Here is a 13456-nt window from a genome sequence, read left to right as displayed (position 1 = left end):
ACGGTTGAGGGAAGGAGTAACAAGGGCTGAACTAAGGCACAGACATTGGGGAATTCGCTGAAAGCAGTATATGCCTTCAGTGGTCACTCTGGGGCCCCAGAGGTGGGGATTCGTTTAGAGAGAAAGGCTCAGAGACTACTACACAGCCAGTGCGGGGGCAGGGGAGGGCGGAGGCAGGACAGGTTGCTTGGTCACCAGGCTGGGGCAGGTGATGCCCTGGGAGGTGGCCCCCCTCAAGGCAGGCCCTGTCGCCAGGGCCCAATTCCCAGCTCTATTGATCAGGTAGGAACTGTCACTATGGTAGCATCTGGTTGCCATACTTGATGTATTACTTGGGGAGGAGACACCCAGGCTCTCTGGCCTGTTGTCTTGGAGGAATGCCAGAAGGGAATACATGGCTGGCGGGGCTGCCAGGGGAGGCGAGGGAGGGGCGACCAACAGAACTCTGTGCTCCCTGAGCTCCTGTGGGAGCTGCCCGGCAGGTTGGGCCTTGTCTCCATTTTTGCTACTTTGTGAACCACGGCGTCTGCCTCCTTCCCATTTTTGTTACTTTGTGAAGTGTTTCCGGGCCTGGGAATCAGCTGCTGTCCAGAAGCCACCCATGGGGACACTGTGGGGTGCTGTTGCAGGGAGTCCTGTCAGCCTCAGGAGGTCCCCACGCAAAAAGGCCCTGTCCCCTGCTTATCCCAAACAACGCATACCACACAGGCAGCAGCAGCCTCTGCTGGGGTGGGAGTGAGGTCCAAGGGTGGCTGGACACTGAGAAGCCAGGAACCAAAGGCCCTACAAAGGTCACTGAGGTTGGCAACTGGCTAACAGTAACAATATCTTTCCAGCATTTCTATGTTCCAGGCACTATGCTGAGAACTTTGTGGGAATTATCTTGTTTATTCCTGAAGGGGGGGGGAAAAAGAACCCTAATAAGTACCTACTCTTTTATCTCCATTATACAAGTGAAGTGACTAAAGTTTAGAGAGGGTAAGTGACTTGTCCAAAGTGCCTGGGCCCGGACCCACACCTCTCCACAGGGCTATGTGTGCTCCTAATAATTAAAAAAAATTAACTGTTAGGGAGCCTGGGTGGCTCAGTCAGTTAAGCCTCTGGCTTGGGCTGAGGTTACGATCCCAGGGTCCTGGGATGGAGCCCTGCATCAAGCTCCCGGCTCAGCAGGGAGTCTCCTTCTGAGGCTCACTTTGCCCCTCCCCCGTTTGTGCTCTCCCCCCTCTCTCTCAATCTCTCTCTCTTTCAAATAAGTGAGTAAGGCCTTAAAAAAGTAAGCTGCCATTTATTGAGCACGAACTCTGGGGCAGACCCTTGACCCATATGATCACTTTGATTCCTTCCCTGAACTCCATGAAGTGTATACAAATTATTACTCTTTCCATTTTACAGAGTTAAAGGCAGTTAGGTGGTTAAGAAACTTTCTGAGATCACACGGCCAGGAAATAGGGCCGGGGTTTGGACTTGGGCAAGTGATTGCAGCTCCCAGCCCCTTAACCTTGCACTGCCTTCTCCTTTTCTCCAAAACAGCTCTTTTGCCAGGGAAAACCTGAAGACACAACAAGCGCATAACTTGGCTCATTTGTTTTTGCTCAACTGTCTCCACAGAGAAGGGAGAGTCAGGATCATTACAGATGGGAGACCTGGGGCCTCATAAGACCTTGAGGCCTATTGACTCTTGTGACTGGGAATAACAATAAAGAGAAAGACTCTGTGAAAAATGGGTAGAAGTCTTCATCTGAGGGCTCCAACTCAAAAGAGATTTTTAGAGGAATTGTAGCCAATACAAGACCTTGCCAGGAAAGAGCCAAGAAAGAGGGGAAAAAATTGTTTTTTTGTGCAATAGTATTCATGCTGGAGTGCATGCACTCCAGTCAATGTGAAAAGTTGGGCTTCTTCAAATGGGGCATTAGCTTAGGGTTTGAGGATAGACTCCGTCCCATGGGCATATTCTGGAAATCTCTGTGCCTGGATGTGTTGTGCTCATGAGTTTGACACCCATCAATCCTAGTCCAATGAGTCTGAATTGGTGGCCTCCAAATACCCCTTGCTCTATGCGGCAAGTTTGATTATGTCAATCAGGCAAGAAGGACTCAGGTGAGCTGAAAATGCAAGAATTCAAGACTGTTCCGGGCCCTCCCTCTGGCTCTCTCCCATTTTCCAAACCCCTATTAGCTGAGAGCATTCCAGAACTCCCTCTTGATCTCTGGTCCCCTCTAGCGTTGGTGCCAGCTTCCCGATGGGATTAGGAGGAGAAAAAGATCCGGTAGGTTTCCCAGCCCTGTGATCTGTGACACTAACAAGAGTCGCAGGGTCTCTGGAATTTCTCTTGCAATGCCAGCCATTACTGCTCTACTTGGCTACCGACACGCCAACGGCAAAACCTGTTTCCTGGCCCTAGCTTTCCAATGATGCATAATGACCCTGGCCACATCCCTCTGCCATTAAAATGAATTCGCTTCTCTTTCCTGGAGTTTGAATTCAGTTATTCAGACTCTTCAGGGCTCAGGCTTCACAGCCAAGAAAATCTGTTGCTGCACACACTTGCCTTTGGCATAACCACCTTATTACCTCGGGGGAACGCTTCGTAGCAGAATATTCCGTTTAACCATTCAGGACCCAGGACCAGGCAGCCAGACCCACTGTGCTCCTCACCAGCCGGACGCACTTGCTGTGCAAGTCACTTAGCACCTCTGCGGCTCAGTTTCCTCCTCTGTAAGATGAGAAGACTGCCGGTCCCTACCCCTGACAGAGCTGCAGGAGGGAGTGAATGAGAGAGCCCGTGCCACCACAAGAGCTGCGCAGTGCCTGGCGCACGGCTCAATAAATGGTAGCTATATATAAAAGGGAAGACTTGCTGTCTCTGAAAGTTTGCCTTGGAGAAGCATCTCTCTGGCTCCAGTTTCCCCTGCGATGAAATGAAGAGCTGTAGGGTGAGCCACAAGAATGTAAGAGGGGCAAATGGGTGTACGTTGATGCCAACTCCTTTCCTGGGGGCATTTAGAGAGCAGGAGGGAACTGAGGCCGTGCCTCTGCCTGGAAGAGTGCTATGATGAAGGGAGGGCTGAGAGGTGCAGTGGGAGTAGGGGGGAGGTTAGGGCCTAAAAAGCTGGGGTGTTGAAATCCCATCAAGGGAGGATACCCACTGCCACGCTGGGAGTTTCAGGAAGGGAAGAGAAATAAAAAGTTTAAAAAGTCAGAGGAGGGGTAGAACCGTCAAATGGGATTTGAGGGAGAGCTTGGGCAGAAAGGGTTTGAGTTCTGGAAACCACTTTGTCCTTTCTCAGAAAGCTGCTGCTGAAGATTTTGTGCCAAAGGACCTGAAGTATGCTCATTACTGAAGAGCTCGTCAGTCTGTTCATCCAGGCCTGCTCTTATTCAAAAGAACATTCTGCTCTCTGCTTACCTAGGCAGAAACCAGCCCCAGGGAACTGGGTCAAAAACCAATCTCCTTGAATGCAGTCTTGTGTCATAGGTTTCTTTCTTTCTTTTAAGACCTTTTTTTTTTAGTTTTTAGTAATCTCTACACCCAGTGTGGGGCTCGAACTCACAACTCCGAGATCAAGAGTCACACTCTCTACCGACGGAACCAGCCAGGCACCCCTGGTGTCACAGGCTGCTAAGCCAGAGCTACTGGGAGGCCAGGACTTTCTCACTTCAGAAAATGGTTTTCATTCCCTCAGGCCAGAAAGCCCAAGGGCTCTTGCATCCTGAAAGTTACCACAGGAGGGGGCTCCTGCCTTCTCTGGATCACCTAAGAAGCTGGTTAAGGCATAAGACTCCCTGAGTCCCCTCTTGGAGTGGCAGATTCAGTGGGTTGAGGTGGGGGCTCCAACTTTTAATGTGCCCCAAGTGATTCTGTCACCAAAGCACGCTCTGACGTTGGAGATGAACGTGCTTGATTTAATGGAAGGCACTACAAAATAGATCTGTGATTCTTATGTCCTCACTTTATATGTGAGGAACCTGAGGCACAGAGACACTTAAGCACGTGTTCGAGGTCACACAGCTAATCCGTACCAAAACCAGAATCAGAACCTGGGTCTTCTGGCTCCCCCTTCCCTTGTAAGCTCCATTTACCGACTATCTTTGCCTCTCAGAGAGATTTTTCCTTTCTAGTTTAAGTACGCAGATGGATGTCCCTCCTGGTTCTACTCAGAGTTCAAAAGCAATGCTACCTTTGGGGAATAATTCAGTAAAAACAAAACACGATGATCCCGAGTTCTACTAAAAGCATCAAACATAGTTTTAAAAAGAAAAGAAAACCTGGCCTTTCCCCTTATGACCATCCGTAAGGAGAAACAGGGCACATGATTTATGTGTGGAGACCATATTTGTGGCCATAATGCTTCAGTTTTAAATTATTCAGCACAGAAGAGACACCCCAGCTTTAAGATGGGACACTCGTGAGCTTAACAACCAAAAGCATTTCTTTTTCAAGGCCACAAAGATGAACAATTATATTATCTGGCCATCAGTTCCCCTGTGAACTCTCCCTACGCTATTCCAAACCTTTTAAAAGAAAGAAAAAAACCCAACAAATATTAGGTAGGATCTAAAGCCATTTGCCAAATACCAAGATTTTGAGGTAAGTGGGAAACCACAAATCATAAATGTCAATAGTTCAAATAATCCAAACGATTCCTTTGGGTACTATAACCCCCGCCCCATCTTCTAACAACTCAAAAGCATCCCAGCGACGGGCTGTGTGCGTACCATGCTAGGTAAAAGGAACGATGGGTAAGTACAAAGGACATTCTTAAATCTATCTGATTGGGAAGCAGCACCTCAAAGGCACCAAGGTCCGTCCTTAGGGGAGACCAGGTGCCAGGTTTTTAGCTAGCCAGTGGTGGGGGTAGGTCAGGAGGTTTTCCTAGCAATGACCAACTCCGAGAGCGGTGTCTCCTCTCCAGCTGTCTTCTCCATCTGTAAAATGGGTACTCACCGTCACCATCTGTTGGTGCACCTCATGCTGGTCTACCACCTCCAAGGAATCTTAAGGTTGCTACTGTCACGCTAAAGGCAAAAGAAGGTTCTCAAACCATACAACCCCCGTGACTTCCATCTTCTCCTAATCCGCAGACCTCACCTGTGGCCTAGAGCAGACACCAAATTTCCCAGGGCCGTATCTGGACATGGGCAGAAAGGAGAGGCAAAAAGATGAAGCAAGAGGCAGTGGAGTGCCACTATTCCCTTTGCAGAGGGTGACATCACTGTTTATTTCTGTGAGACTAACTTCTCATGGGAGGGCCTCAAACTTGTCCTCTTTGCAAGAAATCAAGTTGGATAGAAGCTGATTCCTACTCAGCGCTCTGTCTCTGGAAAATTCTGGAACCAATCTAGCTGACCTCAGAGGTCGGTGAAGATGCAGCAGTAGCTTTTTCCCCGAGTGTCTTACAAGGTAGATCTCTAAAGTCAATTTGCCATTGTCCACCGCCACAGCTGCTGCCAACAGAAATGACCCTAAATGGCCATTCATTTCACAGTAAATTTAGAGGGACTTGATGTTAGGAAAATTCGTTCGACACAGTTCTAGTTGGAAATGAATTAAAAAGCCTGTTTGCTTAAATAATTGAAGGTAAGGCATGTATTACATCTGTTTCGCGTGCAGTTAGGGATTTCCGCTCCAGGCCTTTCCTGGTGCCAAATATGAATTCCTGCCTAGCACTTGATTTAAGAGCAGAAATCTTAATTATTGAAAGGCAACAAGAGGAGGAGCGAAGTATATTTTATACTCTGTGGTTGGAATGTAAACTGGTGGGGAAAAAAAAGAAAAAGAAAAGAACACTTCAGAGAACAATTTGGCAAGATCTAGGGGAAAAAAAATTACCTGAACAAAGCCAGTCTTCAGAATATATCTTAAGGAAATAATGAGCCCAACGCATATGATACAGTCCAAGGATATTCACTGTGGCCTTGTTTGAGTGCTCATAAAAGAACAGAGTGCCAATTAGGATTTTTCAAGTTTCAAACATTTCTGTACAACCAAAAGACACTTTAAAATCGAAGAGAAAAAGTAAACCATAAACTGCTTAACATACTTAACAGAAGTAAGTGTTAGCTGACGACTGAAATATGTAAAGAGATTGCAGTTAGCAAGATGAGAAAGAACAACTGACTAGAACAATAGGCCAATAAACATCCGAAAAGGTGGTTAGCCTCTCTGGTACTCAAAAAAAGAAAAAAAGAAAAGAAAATGGGGATCTTTTCAGCTACCACATTGTCAAAGACTCAAAAGACCAAGAGTATCAGAAATTGGTGAGGAAGAGCCGAGCTAGAGAAATGGCCGATGTTGGTGGGAAGATAAGTCGCTATAACCTTCCTGGAGGGCAATTGGGGCAGGGCTCTGTTAAAATCAAGAACATGCAGACCAAAATCTTTGAGCCAGCAGTTTCACGACTGGGCATTTATTCTACAAAAACCCTTGCAAGGGTATGCAGGAGTGCAGGTAAAAGGAAGTCAGCTGCCCCAATATTTAGTAATTCTTTTTAAAAATTAGAAATAATACAAAAATTCACCAATGAAAGTTGGATTAAAGACATTATGTCACAACCATAGAAATTAGAGTACTATTCAGCTCTTAAAAAGAATAAGACGGCTCTAGGTACACTGGCAGGAAAAGACATCCAGACACAGAGTTCCAGAAAAGCATGTTGGAGAACAGTATCCAGAGTGCTGGTTGCATCCTTTGCTATTTTATGTACAGGAATACATATACGAATATTCATAAAAACATGCACAAAATGATACATACCAAACGGCAAAAAGGGCAGGGATCGGTGGTAGAGAGGCCCGGAACATTCTACTTCAGACTTCTATTTTTACAAGCATAAGCGTGTATTATTTTAATCATAAAAATGCTTTTTTGAAACAAGAAGTAAGGCAAGCTGTGCCACTTCCCCACAATCTCCCAGCCTCTAAAAATGTCCTCTTCAAGGACGTGGTGTTCCTGCATTAAGATAATTTCTAATATCCAAGCCATGGGCTTTTGCTACTTCGGAAGTTAAGAAACACCGGAAAAAAGTGAAAGGGATGCCCCCATTTGTTTAGGAGAGTTTCCTTTCATGCTATTAGGGTGAAATCGACACCCTTTCTAGAAAGCCCTTCCTCTATCGTTTTTTCACATCTCCCGCCATTCTTCCTGCCCTGCCTCTTTTCCCTGCGTGTTTTTCATAAGGCTGGGAGAAGGGGACATGGCTCATTCATTTCAATTCTTCTTCTGTTTTTACCTCAGGAACTGAGGTAAACTGAGTCCAATCCCATTATTTTATCCTAAAGAGATCCCACACTAATTTCCCCTCCCCCAGTCTATTCGGCACAAGGCTCACCCCAGCATTTCCAATCCCTCTTCCCCAAGTTAAGGTTGACAATTCCACCTCCGGGAATCTTTCGTATGTAGGGAGCGTCTACAAGTGACCCTAGGCTGCGTCACCAACACCAACAGGCAGCAGAGAAGGAGCCCTGCACCCACAAGGCCTCAAACTCCATGCCCTTTTAGGGAGTGCATCAGAGTTTTCATCAAACCTTCAAGGAGGTCATGGGTCCACCAAAAAGGTGAATCACCACCAAGGAAGAGGGACCCGTGTGACTGAATCATCCACGGAGTATCGGCATAGAATACCTAGTCCTGAGGTTTCCCGCTGGCTGCTTGGCTTGGTGAACCGGACACGAAAGAGGAACAGAAAGAGAGAGGGGAAGCATGGCCTTCTCGGGCTCCACTAGAAACCTGTCTCTCCGCAAAAGCTGCCACACGAGAGCCACACAACTCAGGCCTGGACATGACCTCCAAGTCCCACTGAATGAGCCAACCCACACTGCCCTGTACTGTGCAAGAAGACGGCTGGGTCTAGTGGAAAGAGCATTAGGAGGCAGCAGATCTGAGTTTAGACTCTAGAATGATTACCGTTCTGTCCCGTGGCAGCTGTGGGATCCTAGAGAACTCACTGCACTTCTCTGGCACTTTGCTCATCCAAAACAGAAGCTGTGCACCACATGAACTTGGGACGGCACGTGCAGTGCTACCGTTATGAATCTCCCCTACTGGACAGCTATTTCTGTCAAACTCTCCAGAACAGTGGAGGACTTTGCTCTCGCTGTCCGGTAGCACAGACTTAAAGTCACAGCATCTTCTCTCGTGGCTCACCTAAACCCTTCCTACTGCAACCGAGGCTTGTTGCTTTCATGCGGAGAGTGGCCAGTGGCACGGACGGTGCCCCGTGGCATGGGTAACTCTTTCATGCGGAGAGTGGCCAGTGGCACGGACGGTGCCCCGTGGCATGGGTAACTCTAAGGCCTCCCCACCAGTCTCTACCCCCGACCCAGCTGGCAATGATTATTAGCTGTTAATTCTCAAGAAAGGCACTCTTCTTTCAAGGAGGCTTGTAAAGAAGAGAGGTCGAGGGAATTAATGAAGAGCCAAGGGAATCGGAGAGGGTCAATAGTCACACGAGTGCTTTTTCTTCTGCCTTTAAATTTCCTTAAAGATGGCCACGCCTTCCTATTGACCACACAGACTAGGCATGGGGGACACTGAACATGAACTCGACAGGGGCTGCGTCCAAGACGGCCCTCCGGAACTACTTCTGCAGGAGAACGAGTCTGAAGGATAAAAGCAACTTTCCAACTCAACTTAATTTCCACCTCCAGGGTTCTCTGGTCAGCAGGGCGTGTTCAAATTGATGGGATTTTTCTTACGGCTGTACTGATGATACCTCTGGCCCAGGAAATTAGAGGCCACACTGGAATCTTCAGGAAGTGAAAGGAAGTGAGCGCAAAGAACTGAGTCACCCAAGGTTGAATGAGGATAGGTCTTTGCAGTCAAAGCAGAGCAGAGAACTGAGGCAGTCTGCCCAACAGCGCAGCAGAAAAACAGGATTTGGGCCTGAATTATCAGGATAATTGCCTTAATTCTGCACTTCCCTTTCATAATAACCTTGAGTTTATATAGAGCCTTTCTTCTAAAGAGCTCAAAATACTTGCAGAGATATTATCTTAGTTGTCATCACACCATCACCGAGGGTGAGAGCAATGATTATTATCAACCTCATTTGACGCATAGGGGAAGGAAGGCCTAGAGGGTGAAGCAAGGCATCCAAGTTTACCCAGCAAGATACCAACAGCCTCTGAACTCTGCGGGCAAGGCTCTTGCCTGGCATTGCCCAGTGAATATTCTCTCAATAGCAGTCAGGCCAAATGCCTGTCGCAACACCAGGTTCTGTGGGCAAAAACATCTGGGAAAGGCTGCAGATTCTCTTTCTCCTGGCGAGTCACAATATACATTAGCCTGCTAAAGGCTCTTAGAAGCCCTGAAGTAAACAAACCTGTTTTTGTTTAAGCAAGAATTTCCCAAATTTAACTTGACCACAAAACTGTGTGTGTGTCTAGATGTGAGTGTGTAACACCTACTAACATCCTGTGGAACTCGTCTTCTTCAGCACCTACACTGGCAAGCCCTCGGTCCAGCCACCGCACTTACCTGAGTACAGACACAGTGGACACGTCCATTCCTTTCCAGCCCAAACTGGGGGGGGGGGTGTGCCCTAGAGATTCTGCCTGATACTTTCTGCTACTGACAGCCAATGAACAAAGGACCTTGAGGAGTCCAAAGGACCCCAGGGGCCATCATTTCCTCTGCCTCGGGGCATTGGCTAGATGGGGTGGGGGGAGTCAATTGAAGCTCGACCCCTTCCGCCTGGCATTCCTTTCAAATAGAACCAGGGCTATTTTTGGTCTTCATTTCAGGGAGGACTAGCTCAGGACGCTGGTCCAAGCCCTCAGAGCCCACACTCTTAACTAGCGTAATTTTGTGCCCACCAGGCACTTCCAGCAGAAATCATTCATCTCTTAGGTTCATTTCCAGTGCCATTTATCAGCCCGTGTAATCGGCCCCAACACAACAAAACAGGAGACTCAGAATGTGCCCCTGTTCTGGTTAACTGCAGGCGTGTTAGAGTCAGTCCTCACACATCCATTCCTGACTACGCACCTAACATACAGGACAGAAATCCTGGGCTATTATTAATTACCAGTGACACCACTAACAGTATCTAAAATGTAAAAATCCCTGAAGACTCTGTCCTGGTTAATTTGCATTTTACATACAATCCAAATGATAAAAGATAACAGACAATGGATTTCATATTTATTACTACCATTTCCATGCTTTCAGTAGTCAGTATTTATTGAACACCCACACCAAGAGGAAAAGCGCCTGCACTGACATTGGTAACTTTTTGTGCACAAAGCAATGCAACGTGGGTATATCTCTCTTTATCCATCCACCACCTACACAAAAAATTCTGCGTAAACGGATTTGGGGTAAAAATCTTCATGGTAAAGGTCAGAGGGGCACTGATATTTAAGATGATCTGATTATGAAGTCTTTTGTAAAGCAACACATTCGGCAATGTGAATACTGTCCATCTAGGTCATTTGCCTTGTAAATACATACTTACCCACAGCAGATTTGCTTAAAGCAAAACATTAATATTTTTAAATGAGCTGGACATTTCTTAAGAGGGGGACGTGTGCTGATCTTTATCAATCTGCAATACTGGCTCCTTTTGGAGTCACCATTAATCACCATCCCAGTCCTGGGAGACTCATTCTGAGTTTGTAATAGTAATACTTCCGAGGACTCCCTGCAGTCTTACTTAACCATGACCCCTCTGCCTTTATATATGCCGCTCCTTCAACTTGGCCACCTGGTGAATTAATTCTTCAAGACTCACTCAAATGTCACTTCCCCCACGAAGCCTGCCTTTCTGCCTGTATTTCTTTCTTTTTCTTTCTTCCTTTCTTCCTTTTTCTTCTTTCTTTCTTTCTTTCTTTCTTTCTCTTTCCTCTTTCTTCCTTCCTTCCTTTCTTTCAAGATTTTATTGACAGAGAGAGAGAGGGTGCACACACGCATATATGGGAGTGGGGGGAGGGGCAGAGGGAGAGAGGGAATCTCAAGCAGTCTCCCTGCTGAGTGTGGATCCTGACCCTGAGATCATGATCTGAGCGGAAATGAAGAGCTGGATGCTTAAACTGACTGAGCCACCCAGGTGCCCCGAAGCCTCTCTTGATCATACCTCCCACCCCCAGCCAGGTACCCCTCCTCTGTTCTCTCACAGTACCCTGTCTATCTCTTGTCATACTCTACTGTAATCATATGCTTACATGCTCTATCTTGCCTACTGGACTGTGCACTCCCTGAGAGCTGAGATGATGTTTTTTTCATTTATTCGTTTATATACTTCCAATACCTAGCATTACCACTGGCACATAGCAGGTGTTTAATAAATGTCGGTTGTTTGACTGAACAATCACTACCCTTAACTGTACATTTTTGGCCCCTGACAAATAATGCTTTCTTAAAACCTCAAATAAAATGTACAAGAGAGGGTCTAGCAGTTTTGTTCATTTTTATTGATTTCTTCTTTCTTCGATAAAAAAAAAAGACCATACCAATTCACATCTTACGGTTCCAGGAGGAAAAAAAAAAACAACTCTCTAACCCAAATTCACTACCAATACATAGATGCATCTAGTTAGTATGTTCATTTTTCTCCAAACATACAGCTACATCCTAGCTCAAAAGTAACATCACGGCAGTAAAGACGACATGACCATCCACTAATTAAAGGGGTGCAGGGGGAGGCACTGCAGGGATCACTGTAAGAACTTTGGCTCCTCATTGGCTGAGAGAAGGAAACCTAAGAAAGTTGGGTGTCTTTGGGGGAACAATAATGTTGTCCAGTAGGACTTGGTCAACCAGGCTGGAAATTCCACAAGCAGAATGTCCTAAGCAATTGCCCCAAGCTGGGGGGATTTCCATCACTTTGAAACCATCATTTCCCTTCCAGTGTGGGCAGAACAGGTTGGACCTGATCTGCCTGCATGTTACTGCAATCTGGCTTGGCATGGGATGATACCCAAGGACATGTAATGCCAGGAGTAACCCAGCCCCATGGCGCAGACAGACGGACGGACACACACACACGCGCGCACGCGCGCGCACGCACACACACACGCCACCTCACACTCCAACTCATACTCATTGCATCCCACACAAAATCCGCACCATCTCCCCCCGACACACGCCACCGCATTCCTGTGTGCCCAGTCACACACACAGGGAGTGCCCCCTCGCATTCTCTCACTTCCCCAGTGTGCCTGGCCCACACCCCACACCGCCGGCAGACTGCAGCCTAGCCTGGAACTGGAAGCTGGTGCGGACTGGTTTTTGTTGTATGTAACAAAGCCCCATGCACCCAGGTGCCCCGCTGGATCGGCTCCATCCATCTCTCCCCGCCCCCATTCACGAGCTCCCAGAACAAGAGAAAGCTCGGCTCTGGGAAGTGGATGCGGGGAGTGGGGGTGCACGGAAAGAGAGCTTGAGGGGTGGGCGGGGGGCGGGAGTCCGGGCAGCTTCGGGGCTCCCTCGCCCAGAAGCCGGAGGGACGGCAAACTGGCCAAGGGACCGAGCTGCCCTCCCGCCCCAACGCACCCGGTCTATTCATAGAAAAAAAAACCCAACGCGGAGAAATCATCGACCCCCGCGCCGGCCGCGCGCCCTCCAGGCGGCTCTGGGAGCCAGGGGTGCTCCAACTGCCCGCAACAAAGCGCCCCCCGCACAGACCTGTTTCAGGTTCTCCGCGGCCCGAGCGCAGGCAGCCGCTGCTGAGGGTTCTGCCCTTCGCCGCCGCGGACGGGAGGAGGAGCAGGAACTGGGGGAGGAAGGAGGACGAGAGGGGAGAGGAGACGGTGGCGGCGGCGGCGCGAGGAGGAGGAGGAGGAGGAGGAGGCGGTGGCTGCGTCTGCGGCCGCTGCCGAGGATGCTCCGGCGGGAGGCAGGGCCGGGCGCGCGGGGCGTGGGCTCACGTGCGCCCCGCGGCCCCGGGATGCGCGCGCGGCTGGGTGTGTGAGAGCATCTGGGTGGATTTTGACTGTGATTATTCCAATTCCGACCTAGTCTGGAACTTGTGGTTCCTGCAGCCAGGCGGAAGTGAAACCCTTTCACTCTCCCAAGCCTGATTGTGCCGACCCGGCGATGGTGGTGGTGGGGGGGCGGTGAGGGAGCCAGGGCGGGGAGAAGGGGTTCAGTACCAGGGCTCTGGGCCTGCCGTCAACGCCTGCACCTCTTTTTTCAGTCTTCTTTCTGGGTACTGGTGGCTTGCGTCCGCAAGTATCTCTGGAAAGCCTATGGCCAAAGAGAATAACAGAAAGAGAACCGGAGACCGAGGACAGTCCCCATCCACATCACATTGTATTGAGAGAGCACTCACGCTGTGCTGGGCGGGCTGTCTCCACTACCCAGAAGGCAATTTTCCGTTCTAACTTGAGATTGACTTTCATGAGTTTGAGGTGCCCATAACTTCATATAAGATCTGCCTACATTCCAACCTTTCCTCCTGTGTCTCATTCCATTGCAGTATCTCTGCACTTGTAACCACGGTGGCATCCAATCAGTTCT

The 13456-nt window shown here is 48.4% G+C and overlaps 1 protein-coding gene across 10 annotated transcripts in view; it reads right to left on the bottom strand.

The window, feature by feature from the left end:
- The window catches only part of PAK3 (p21 (RAC1) activated kinase 3), a 246667-nt gene extending 233472 nt beyond the window's left edge, over positions 1-13195 (bottom strand). For 6 of the 10 annotated variants that reach the window (XM_034648878.1, XM_034648875.1, XM_034648876.1 and 3 more), the window contains exon 1: positions 12623-12981. The gene's annotated coding sequence lies outside the window, so the exon portion shown is untranslated. Of the gene's footprint in view, positions 1-12622; positions 12984-13089 lie in introns of those variants that run through there. The other 4 variants (XM_034648870.1, XM_034648871.1, XM_034648882.1 and 1 more) reach the window with 3 other exon arrangements.
- Between the last annotated feature and the right edge of the window lie 261 nt (positions 13196-13456).

This window comes from Ailuropoda melanoleuca, chromosome X (assembly GCF_002007445.2).
Source record: "Ailuropoda melanoleuca isolate Jingjing chromosome X, ASM200744v2, whole genome shotgun sequence".
Taxonomy (NCBI): Eukaryota; Metazoa; Chordata; class Mammalia; order Carnivora; family Ursidae; genus Ailuropoda; species Ailuropoda melanoleuca.
Note: the sequence above shows the minus strand (reverse complement) of the source record. Positions and strands in the feature narration are given on the sequence as shown.